Below are 12,999 nucleotides of genomic sequence, written 5' to 3'. Positions count from 1 at the left end.
CACAGAGCCCTGTTCACAGTGCCCCTTGACTAACACATGTGTGAGCCCAGAGGAGATGCTCAGTAAGAACCACTCTGGTGAATAAATGCATGTTGTTCCCCCAATAAAGTGAGACTCCAAGTGCTGCTTCCTGCAAGTCACTGGTGGGGTTTGAAGTGTTGGGGTTTGGAGCCACCAGCCCAGAAAGAATTCTTGAGACGTCTTTGGTACAAAAAGGTGGTTTTATTAAAGCACAGGGACAGGACCTGCAGCAGGAATTGCTGCACTGGGGCTGTGAAGAGTGACTGGCGATATGCCTTCGGGTTGGGAGGGGGTTGGGGATAGAGTAAGTCTCTAAGGAATTTTGGAAACGAGGTTTCCAGGACCTTGAGGGGCTAGCTACTGTTAGGAAAAGGTCGTTTATTACTGTGTAGTAAAACCTGAGTCATCAGACCCCTCAAATGTGTAACACTGGGTCATAAGCTTGGAGTATGATTGCCAGCCTATATCTTCGGGGGTAGAGCTAAGGGAAGTTTCCAAAGGAATTTTGATTAATTATAGGAGACTTCTGGGATCCTGGGGGGCCAGGCTAAGGTTGCCTTTGCCCTTAGCAACGTGTCCTCATGGAGGAGTTGAGTTCCCAGCAGAAGGTCACTCTGCCTGTCTCAAGGACTTGTTCATGGGTTGTAAGTTGTAAGGAAACTTTTCATTTGCCTTTGTTTCCCACATCACTAACTTCTCATCTTCCAAAAGGGCAGCAAAGAAAGTGCTCTTTCCAGGGAGTGACAGGTGGTCTTCATGGAGAACCATCCATGAGTTTCTGTTTTGAGATATGATGGTTGGATGTAAATGGCTGTCAGTTTGAAACTTTCTTGGGATCTTCCCAGGTGAAATCTGAAACAAGCCCTTGTACAGAGGGCAGGGAGAGTTGAAGAAAAGGGCAGACCACTCAGGGCAGTAGGTGGCAGTTTTAAGAAGCAAAGGGTGCTTTTATACCAGACTTGTCTTGAACAGCAACAAGACGAATGGATCCCCTCACCCCTGAAATTCAAGTCACTGTGTGTTCAGGAGGGAGGGTTGTTGTAATGAAAAGTTTCCACAAGACTCTCCTTCCTGTGCCTGAAGGGGGCATATCATTTACACCAAAGAGAGCTCTCTCTCAGTCGTTTCCGATATTATTGAGACGTTCCTGGGGCAGTCTGGTTTTGTTCTTGAATATTACACTTCTATTTGTCAAGGATTTGGGCACCCTTTAAAGTTGTTAGTCATGGAGTTCAAGAGGGAATTTAAAGAGGGAATTTCAGTTTGGGGAGCCAAAGAGCCTCTCTAGTTCAGGCATCAGTTTTGGCAAAAGCTAAGTAGCAAGATAATAATTGACTTCCAAAGGCAGTGTAGCTAGTAGTATTGAGAGGGAGCCCATAAAACAAAGCCCCAAGGGGGGCCCTCAGGTGGAGGATGCCTCCCTTTGCCAGAGGTTCTGGATCATAAAATAATCAGTCCGGGGTGCTTGGGTGGCTCAGTTGATTAAGCATCTCACTTTAGCTCAGATCATGATCTCATTGCTAGTGAGTTAGAGCCCTGTGTTAGGCTCTATGCTGACAGCTGGGAGCCTGAAGCCTGCATCAGATTCTGTGTCTCCATCTTTCTCTCTCCCTCCCTCCCCCCACTTGTGCTTCATCTCTCTTTCTCTCAAAAATAAATAAACATTAAGGGGAAAATTTTAAAAAAATTTTTTAAAAGTCGGGTGCTCAACCAACTGAGCCACCGAGACGCCCCCCAAAAGAAACTCTTAATGATAGAGACCAAACTGAAGGTTGATGGAGGGGAAGTGGGTGGGGGATGTGCTAAATGGATGATGGGTCCTAAGGATGACCTGTGTTTGGATGAGCACTGGGTATTGTATGTAAGTGATGAATCACTGAAACTCACTCCTGAAACCAATATTGGACTGTATGTTCACCAGAATTTAAATAAAAATGTGAAAAAAACAAACATTGGGAGAAAAAAAAAAAGAATCCGCCCACTTCCCCTAACTTCTGGAAGAGTAGAGCAGTATAAACTGACCTCATTGTTCCAAAAAGCCTTAAAGTGAAAACAGGACTCAGAGTTTCACCAGGGCTTTATTCACCACAGTCACGGACAGAAGACTCAATCCTTATCCGGGCTATTGGGACAGAAGCGCTTGGTGTTCACAACAAACACCCTCTCTCTACTGTGGAAAAGAGGACGTGGCATGTGAAGACCTTCACGATATGTTCTGACCCCCCACAGGTGCCAAGATACAGTCGAGTTTTGGGGATCATCCCAGGCTGTATGGGGTGGGAAAGCAGAAGCATATACCATGTGCACTTCTGCAGAAGATTCTCTCGTATAAAGAGCTAGAAGATCTGGAGTAGCCCGATCACATGGTATATGTGATCTATATCTCTACTGTGGAAAAGAGTTCACGATATGTTCTGACCCCCCACAGGTTAGCACTATTGTGCTAATAGATAACACTCCTCCCTCTTGTCTCCCTCGCACCAGCCATGAAGGTTTGCAAGGGTAAGTGTAGGTTGATTTGTTTATTTTTCTTTATATTTTATGTTTTCTTTATTTTGTATTACAGTATTGTAATCGTTAATATGAATATTTTTGGGTTGTGGAACCAATCATCTGAATTGTCATTATTTTTTATGGGGAAGTTCACTTGATATACCAATGCTTTGGATTACAAGCATGTTTCTGGAATGAATTATGCTCGCAAACCAAGGCTTTACTGTATTTTGATTCATTCCAAGTTTTACCTCAAGTTTGGGGGCTCCTTGGCCTTCCCTCCTGCCAGGTGGTAAATGGACAAACAAAGCTCTTACAGGCTGCTTGGTTCAGTCCTGCCACTCACCCTCCAGCCTCATCACCGTGGAGGATGTGGAGGCTCTTCTGCAACTTTACCCACATTGGTGAAGAGCACTAGCTACCGGTTTCAGGAGACTTTCTCCTGTCCCCTAACCAGCCCCACAAAGGGCCTTGTCATTTTCTCTTCCAGAAAATCTCTCTTCCTCTTCTATCATTCCCCTTACCAAAACTGTCAAGAAGCATGGAGAGTTTTCCATTTTATCCTATTTGCAAACCAACAAGTTACCTGTAAGTTTCATGGATGCTGGCAGAGGGCATGAGTCTCTGGGTAGGAGATACAAGGCTTATCATTGCAAAGAAATGTTAAAAAGCTGGGAAGATGTAAATATGTTAGTGTTGAAATGTCCTTATGTTTTCCAGGTATAAGTTAAAGATACTAAATAACTTGGCACTTTGGCTAGTTTTTAAGTCTTTTGTGGGGCACCTGGGTGGCTCAGTCAGTTAAGCATCCAACTCCTGGTTTTGGTTCAGGTCATGGTCTTGTGGTTCATGGGTCTGAGACCCGCATCAGGGTCTGGGCTGATGGTGCAGAACCTGCTTGGGACTCTCTTTTCCTCTCTCTCTGCCTTTCCCGCATCTCTCTCTCAAAGTAAATAAATAAACTTTGAAAAAAAACCCTAAAAATCTGTTGTAATATCTGGGTTAAAAACGAAGAGATCGTGAATATTACAATCTCTAAAGAAAAAGGATAAATTGTACAATAATTTAAAAATTAACACAAAAGGGGCACCTGATTGTGGCTCAGTTGGTTAAGCATCCACATCTTGATTTCAGCTCAGGTCATGGTCTCATGAGATTGAGCCCCACATCGGGCTCTGAGTTGACAGAGCCTGTTTGGGTTTCTCTCTCTCCCTCTCTCTCTGCTCCTCCCCCACTGTTTCTCACACACTCTCTCTCTCAAAACTAAATAAATGTTGGGGCGCCTGGGTGGCGCAGTCGGTTAAGCGTCCGACTTCAGCCAGGTCACGATCTCACGGTCCGTGAGTTCGAGCCCCGCGTCAGGCTCTGGGCTGACAGCTCGGAGCCTGGAGCCTCTTTCTGATTCTGTGTCTCCTTCTCTCTCTGCCCCTCCCCCGTTCATGCTCTGTCTCTCTCTGTCCCAAAAATAAATTAAAAAAAAAAAAAAAACGTTGAAAAAAAAAAACTAAATAAATGTAAAAAAAAAAAAAAAGAAAACACGAGAGAAGTAAGCTAGAATAAGAAATTAAAACATGTCGTTGAGAGCCCACAACATATATGTAAAGCAAATCCTAAAAATATACATCCTATCAAATTGTTCTTGTTAAAATCAAACGTTGTATATACAATTTGACATGTATTAAGAGATAGAGCTAAAACATAAGGAATATAGTAGAAAACTGAAAAGCATGCAACTTCACCCAATTAATCAACCAGCATGGTGAGATAAATATCAGATTAAAAAGAATTTAAAGAAAAGGCAGTTTGCAGTTATTGGACTAAGAATTATTTTAATGTTCCTGAATGTGCAATTATCCAATATTATTTGATGGAGAAGATATTAATCTGGCAACATATACGTAGAAATATACCGCAGTCTTCCCTTATCCACTCGGGATATGTTCCGGATTCCAGATCCAGTGGATGCTTGAAACTGCAGATAGTATTGAACTGTATACATACGAGATTTTTTCCACACATACATATCTCATATCTATGATGCAGTTTAACTTATGAGTCAGATGTGGTAAGAGATTAACAATAATGAGTAATAATAAAAATTATAACAATATACTGTAATAATACTGTGAATCTGGTCTCTCTCTCTCCCTTTCTCTCCTCCTCCCTCAAAATATTGTGCTGTCCTCACACTTCTTATGATGATGTGAGACAATAAAATGCCTACGTGATGAGATGAAGTGAGGGGAATGAGGTAGGCTTGTGATTTAGCGCTAGGCTGCTATGGAGCTTCTGACCATAAATCAGAAGGAGGATTGTCTGCTCGTGGGCTGCCGTTGACCACATGGAACTCAAACTGCAGAGGGTGAGACCTTGGATAAGGAGGTGCTACTGTATTTTAACTTGATAACTATACCACATTTCGTTTATAATTGCTCTGGATGTTGTTTATTTAGGAGAAGCTCAGTTTGTCTCGTTTACCCCTCTCTCATAATATGAATATTTCATAAATGTGCTTGCACATTGAAAGGGGTTAATAAATAACCACTGTGAATAGGCATATAACTTACATATTTATGATAAGTTTAGGGGGTTTTGTTTCCTTATCCAGGCAGAGTAGAGGGTGGACACTCTGGGGTCATGTCTCATGAGGATGTAGGGGCTGAGAGTAGGAAAACACGTAGTGAGTAGTGTAGAAGTGTTCCTCAGCCACAGACTGGAGTTGTTAAAAACTGACAAATGTGGAAGATAGAGGACAGCATCCATAAAGAAAGGAAGAAGCACGCCAGCACAAGGATCCTTCGGGTGGCTCTGCTCTCAGGGGAGGATCTGGGGGAGAGATTGTTCCTACGAATGTATTGGACCTGCTGCTTGTGGCTGTGCAGGATGAAAACCATGGAGCTGCTGGCCCAGAACATGAGCCCCAAACAGAAACCATCATGGGATAATAGCAATGGCACATAGAATGACTCTGCGATTTTGTCATAAGATATCGCGTAACAGTAGTCCTGATCTATTTTCTTTGTGACGTTTATGTTATTCCTTTTGTCAGTTAGATGAAAAGGAACCACAATACTTCGCACTATATTCAAGACCCAGCAGAAGATGTTGGAGGTGCCCACGTACTTGGGAGCTTTTATTTTAAGCTGTGCCCACCTGGAGTCCCCAGGACTGATCATGATCACCTGGAAGACAGTCAAGAGGCAGGTGGTTCCAATGGCCACATCCCTGCCCACTCTGTGAACAAAGAAAACAAGTTTGCATCCAAAATCATCGAGAAAATGTGTCAACCCAAAGGATGCCATTGTTTGAGGGATTCCTTTAGAAAAAATAACTAAGAGGTTGGCTACAGTCAGATACTTGAGAATCAAGTCTGTGCACCTAAGCTTGTATCCTGTCAAACAAAGGAAGAGATAATAGTAAAAAACAGAGAAATTCCCCAGAAGTCCAACTGTAGTTTGTAAGAAAAAGATCACTGCCATCGTCAAATCCCTGGTGGTCATTCTGTAAAATCCCAGGGAGTGAAATTCTTCTTCTGAGCCAGGTTCCTGCATGGGAACAGGAGGTGTGAGGCACGTGTGTCACATTGGTTAAAATCCAATGTTCTCCACTTAACTTGAGTTCCCACTTAAAAATAATTATTTAGAATATTTACTTTTTAACAAGTTTCCAAGGGCTGAACTTAGAACACTAGAAGAGCTTTTTACGTAACATAGATCATTGCTATAAAGGCTGTGTATGTAGTACATTCTGTATTCTTCATAAGTTGTTGAGAGTCCAGTATTTTCATGGAAAAGATAAGGAGGCAGAGAAAGTTTGGTGATTTGTCAAATTCAAATGTTTTGACATTTGAATGGGAATGGGGAGATTAGAACCTGACTGGGCTGGTATGATGGCAGTGACTTTAAACACAGTGCTGTTTTAACAAAGCTAATTAGACGTATTCTTCAAAATACAGGTGTATAGGGGCACCTGGGAGGCTTAGTCGCTTGAGCATCCAACTTTTGATTTTGGCTCAGGTCGTGATCTGAGGGTGTCTGCACTGAGTGTGGAACCTGCTTGGGATTCATTCTCATTCTCTCTCTCTCTCTCTCTCTCTCTCTCTTTCAATCGCTCATTGAATAAATATTTTTAAAAAATACAGATCTATTGTTATGCCTGGATGGCTCAGTTGTAAGAGCATGTGACTCTTGATCTGGGAGTTGTGAGTTAGAGCCCACATCAGGTGTACAGATTACTTAAATAAATAAACTTTAAAAAACATTCAAAATACAGGCATATATTCAGACATTCTCATACCTTGTGATCTTATTTTAGATAAGTAGTATTTTTTCTAACATTTTTTCATTTATGTTTAAAGATTTCTTGTGTTGACCACTAACAATAATGAATATTTTAATATCTCAATCAAATCTAGACTCACTGACTGTAGTATAATTCTAGGGACCTGCTCCATGACAAATTGTGTTTAAAGAAAAGAGTGTGTCGTTAGCTTTCTAGCGTATTGGCAATTGATCCACTATTTTTCTTTTATGACACCTACCATAGAAATCATTGAATGCCATGTCATGCCCTAAATAGTGAGACTTGAAATGCCAATATGTGATAAGCTGGTATAGAATAGAAACTCAATATTAGTAATTTCAAATCTTAAGCTGCTCTGTTTACCACCACTTAAGAAAAGGTATTAGCAATAAGAAGGTTTGTGAAAAATCAAAATGTAAGACTTACACAAGAGAATTTCTTAGCTTGAAAGTGTATTATATAAATTGAGATTGTAGAGTTTGGGGTTAATATAAGACTAGTTTTAAACCAGAGAATACATCACAAGATATTTCCCGGGTAATAGTTGCTGTCTGAAACCCATTTTGTAACGTTACTATTTCAATTGCTTCCCCCTTAATTTGAAGAGGGACAATAGTCTCACCAAACTCAATAGACCAAGGATATATTCAGTAGGAAACAATTCTTGTCTCCATAGCTTTTCATACACCCAGAATTAGAGAAATCATTCCTATATCAGAAATTGCCTTTTGGATGCACTGGTTTTACACTAGTTTAGAGGATTCCTGTAGATTTATTTTAATCCTTATTACAAGCATGCAGATGTTAGAGTCACACTGCTACAAATCCTGAAAATGTAGTCTATGATTCCTGTACACAGTCCTTAAGTACTTTAAAGTCTGTTTTCCTTATCACTTGGATTAAACACCAGTAGTCACTGTCAGTTAGGATTACACTAAATCACATCAGGAGCCATCAGGTCTAGGAACTCATCTCCCTTTACTAGCTCAGCTCATGCCTCAGAATTATTCCTCCTTCCTGTGCACCCTTGGCACTCAACCAGAAGACTCTCTCTTTCTGAGAACGTCACTTTCCAAGACTCCTGGTACCCCACTGTGCTTGCAGACTCTGCCTCTCAGACTGATAAAGAAAAAAGTCACTTGACTCCCTCCAGCCGCCAGGACGGTGGGCTCAGTGTGCTGGTCATGACAATCAGGGTTTGTGTGATAGGGAGGGAGGCAGCCAGACCGTAAGATATGGGTTTGCAGTTCTATGATCTCACCTCCCTGCAGAATTATCTTTTCACCTGTAGCCACAGTGAGAGGACAGGCTTGGGGAACTGAGAATATTTGTGACAGACTTTTTCCCCCAGTTGCTAATTGCTGAAAATAATGACAAGTTTCTAGTTATCAGCTCCTAAAAGAACTTTGCAAGTGTTAAGAGGGCTTTTTCTTTTCCTTAATGCCTGGAAGCAGACAGGGTCTCATAGGGAGGGAGCAGGAAATAGTAAGGTCTGACACGTGTGGGACTGGCAGTAAGGCTGAGGTGTCTCATGGGCTTCTCTGCTCCCCTGAGTTGTTCATCCCAGAAGTGAGCCTTAACTAATTTTCAGGCCAGTGTTCTGTTCCATCATTTAAATTACGAGAACATAAACCAGATAATGTACCTCAGAAGGATTTTTAAAGCAGTTAAAAAATGTGGTTAAAAAAAGAACATAATAATCATTTATATTAGAAAACATTGGACTCTTTTCCCCCCAGAAGTCAGTGTCAATTAATTTGGTAGTTTAGGTGATATGGGATTTTTTTTCTTCCATAGAAGAAGTCTATAAAAACTTCCAATAGGAAGTCTAAACAGAACAACATCCATGGAACATTAGAGATTTATAGGTGTCTGTTAAAAGACAAGCACTAAAATCAGATGGTTATTCAGGCTGATTGTGTAATTTTTAAACTATGAAATAAGTTGATACTACTTCAAGACCGCTAATGGTGGAACTTCTACAATTAATCCATTGCTTTTTTTTTTTTTCTTTTTTTTTGCCTAAGAAACAAATCCAATATTTAACACTATTACACTATCCAGTTTCCCCAATTTACAAATCAGGGATTAGAGACATAATGATGATAACCCCTACACACACATACACTTTCACAGTTGTAAATTTACACACATACATATCAACACACTCAAATATACACTTCTTAAACACATTCACACTCACATGTACTTTCGGTGACAAACTCATGATCAGCCACAGTCACATTCCTATGTGACTATGACACACAGCCCTAATAATCCTCAATAAGTCTTAAAAAGGGGTTCACGTGTAGAACAGTAGTAGCTCCAGAACTCTAGATACCTGCAAAGTGGACATATCTTGCTCATTTTACATCCTTCCATCCCTGTGATGTTGTTTACTAACTGTAACATTTCAAAGATGCCGTGATAAGGCCACTTCAGGTTGAGGCACACAGTGGTAAAGTTGGGGTGTTGGGGATGTGCTGCTCTGCATGTGTGACAGAGAACGAGAATGTGGGATAGAGTGACCTACAACAAGGGCACAGGATGGGGGTATAGATATGGTTTAGAGAGCATGGGGATGTGGGGAGACAGAAATTGAGGAACAGAGGAAAGGGGTTTAAAAGATACAGGAGTGGTTGATTCATAGAGCAGTTAAAGTGTAGGTTTCACTAAGTGAGGGGCAAATTGTGCAGAGAAGTTAAGGGTAGGAAGATACTGTGTGTGCTGGGTGAATAAGTGGTTTGGGGTCCCGGGAAAGAAGGGCTTAATGGGAATGGGCAGGTAATGGGAGAAGGTGGTTAAGGAGAGTGGGTAAAAGGGACTTTACATCTTTGAGAGGTTAAAGACTGTGATGGGTGAGGGGGTATTATTACAAGTAGGGCATGCAGGTCCTGGGGGTGGTTAATGAGCCTAAACAGTGGCGGAGAGTAGAAGGGGAGGTAGAGCTGTGGGCCATGGTAATGAAGAGTGAGGCAAAATGGCGGAAGAGTGATGAACGGAGATTGGGAGGATACTTCCACCATGTGCTAAACAGCCCAGGGAAAGGGGCGGGGATTTCATGGTTGAGATGGTGTGTGAGGCTGTTGGGTGAGAGAAGAAAGCTGGGTGATGGGGGCCCAGGGCTGCTAGGTTCCAGGAGCACCGAGTTCAGTGGAAACAGACTGGGATCTCTAGAACAGAGGACTGATTTATGTCTAGGGAAAGGCAGCACTGGAGGGCTAACAGAAGGGTGATGGCTGGTGAAGAAAGCTCGTCTGTGATATCTGGAATGCAGTAGGGCAGGAGGGGTGGAGATTTGAGTTCAGAGCACAATAGAGGAGTTTTGAAGGATCATATGGTGGTGAGGTCCTATGGAGTTTTAGGGGATGTTCAAGGTCAAGTGAGTGGGAGTGGGGAAAGCCAAAGGGTGGGGACAGATGGAGCCTGGAGTGATGGAGGTCACAGGGGAAGACTGGATATCACTAATTCACTCACCACATTCATTAATTCCCTCATTTACATTTGACTCACAACTTAATCTTGGAAAGATTCTAGGTTTAATTCACAAGGCAAAAAAAACTTAGGCATAAAACACCTGAAATTGAATATGTAGTGGAGAACTGGATGCAGGAATTGGGGTGTACTACAAGCTACAGCCATTTTGCTCTTTTTTTTTTTTAATATGTTTTTAAAGTTTATTTATTTATTTAGAGAAAGGGGGGCATGGCAGAGAGGGAGAAAAAGAATCCCAGTCTTTGGAGACTGCACTGACAGTGCAGAGCCTGATGAAGCAGGGCTCAAGCTCATGAACCATGAGATCATGAACTGAGCCAAAATCAAGAGTCAGATGCTTAACTGACTGAGTCACCCAGGTGCCCTCATTTTGCTCCTTTAAGATGTGAAGCAAAGAGTGTGACCATGGCAGTTTGGCCAGGAGCCACCTTTAACCAGTATCAGGTACTCAGTGATGGAAAGTGGTGTCAGAATGTCCCTTATCTGGCTTTACCTATGTCTTGAAGACCTTGAGTACCTCACAGTTAATGGTGAAAATCCCTTTGTTCCACTGTTGCTAGAATATAATATGTGCTTTATTAAAATATGAGACAGAGCAAGGTAAAACTTAAATTTCTAAGTATTCTTTTTTCTTTTATTTTGTCCCCTTATTGGAAACCATTTGAAGAGTTGTACTATTTTTGTAGATTTACTGAAATTTATTTTAAACCTATGTTTTCATTGAGAAAAATCACTGGTCTCATAATGTGGCCAATACATCTCCACCCACTGTTGTAACTGGGAGGTTTATGTCATGTCGCATTACAAGAGGGACTTTGCAGGGGCGCCTGGGTGGCTCAGACGGTTAAGCGGCCGACTTAGGCTCAGGTCATGATCTCACGGTCTGTGAGTTCGAGCCCCGCATCGGGCTCTGTGCTGACAGCTCAGGGCCTGGAGCCTGCTTCAGATTCTGTGTCTCCCTCTCTCTGACCCTCCCCCGTTCATGCTTTGTCTCTCTCTGTCTCAAAAATAAATAAACGTTAAAAAAAAATTTATAAGAGGGACTTTGCAGATGTCTTTAAGGTTGCAGATGTCCTTAAGGTTCTGTGTGTAGGTGATAAAGTGACCACAAAAAGGGTTTATCGAATGGGTGCAGTGTAACCAGATGAAGTCTTAGACCAAGGAGTAAGTTAGAGATGAGAGGCCTGAGGGTTTCTTCCCATGCTGTGACTCTCTTTGGAGACAGGTGACTAGGGGCACATGGAAACCATGAGGAGGAAATAATTTCTGCCAATAACCAAAGGATCTTGGAACCCGAATTCTTCCCTAGTGTTACCCAGAAGAGCCCATGTGGGTTGCCCTCTGGATTTTTGATTTTTGAGCTTCTAAGCAGCGTACCCAGCCAAGCCTACAGAACTTCTGATTTATGAACTGTGAGACCATAAGTGGGTGTTATATTAGCCACTAAGTATGTGGCAATTTGTTAGGTTGGAAATACAAAATACTCATACCTCATTTTGTTATGCTTCACTTTGTTTTGCTTCAGTTGAAACTTTCTGGTAACCCCGCCTCCAGCAAATCTATCAGTACCATTGTTCTAACAGCAGTTGCTCACTTTGTGTCTCTGTCACGTTTTGGTAATTCCTGCAATAGTCCAAACTTTTCCATTAATATATTTGTGATGGTGATCTGTGATTGGTGATCTTTGAAGTTACTATTGTAATTGCTTTGGGGTGCCACAAACCACAGCCACGTAAGACGACAAACTTAATCGATAAACGTTGTGTGTGTTCTGAGTGCTTCACTGGCCAGCTATGTCCCCGTCTCTCTCTCTCTCTCTCTCTCTCTCTCTCTCTCTCTCTCTCTCTCTCCCTCTCCCTCCCTCTCCCCAGACCTCCTTATTCCCTGAGACACAACAGCATTGAGATCAGGTGACTTAATATAAGTTTATTTATTCAGAGAAAGGGGGGAGGAGCAGAGAGAGAGGGAGTGGCTTCCAAGTGTAAGGAAGAGTCACATGCCTCTCAGCTTAAAAGCTAGAAATGATTAAGCTTAGTGAGAAGGCATGTCGAAGGCCAAGACAGGCTGAAAGCTGGGTCTGTCGTACCAAACAGCCAAACTGTGAATGCAAAGGAAAGGTTCTTGAAGGAAGTTAAAAGTGCTAGTCCAGTGAACACACAAATAAGAAGGCAAAAGAGCCTACGCTGATATGGAGAAATCTGTCATGGTCTGCAGAGAAGATCAAAACAGCCACAACATTCCCTTAAGCCAAAGCCTAATCCAGCGCAAGGCCCTGACTCCCTTCAATTCTGTGAAGGCCACGAGAGAGGCATGGAGGCGGCAGATGACCAGTCTGAAGCTAGCGGAGGTGGTTCAGGAAGCTGAAGGAAAGAAGCCATCTCCGTAACATCACAAGGTGAAGCAGCAAGTGCTGATGTAGAAGCTGCAACAAGTTGTCCAGAGCTCGCTAAGATCTTTTGTGAATGTGGCTACACCAAACAACAGATTTCCAGTGTAGACAAAACAACCTTCTACTGGAAGAAGATGTCATGTACGACTTTCATTGCTAGAGAGGAGAAGTCAATGCCTGGCTTTAAAGCCTCTGAGGACAGGCTGACTCCTTTTAGAGGCTAATGCAGCTTCTGACTTTAAGTGGAAACCAGTGCTCAGTGACCATTCTGAAAATCCTAGAGTCCTTAAGAATTATGC

The 12,999-nt window shown here is 42.2% G+C and overlaps 1 pseudogene; it reads right to left on the bottom strand.

The window, feature by feature from the left end:
- Positions 1-5,085: 5,085 nt before the first annotated feature.
- Positions 5,086-6,051, bottom strand: LOC132691182 (vomeronasal type-1 receptor 4-like; annotated as a pseudogene).
- Positions 6,052-12,999: the final 6,948 nt, after the last annotated feature.

The sequence above is a fragment of the Panthera onca genome, chromosome E2 (assembly GCF_046562875.1).
Source record: "Panthera onca isolate mPanOnc1 chromosome E2, mPanOnc1 haplotype 2, whole genome shotgun sequence".
NCBI lineage: Eukaryota > Metazoa > Chordata > Mammalia > Carnivora > Felidae > Panthera > Panthera onca.
This window is presented reverse-complemented; position numbering and strand designations above follow the sequence as displayed.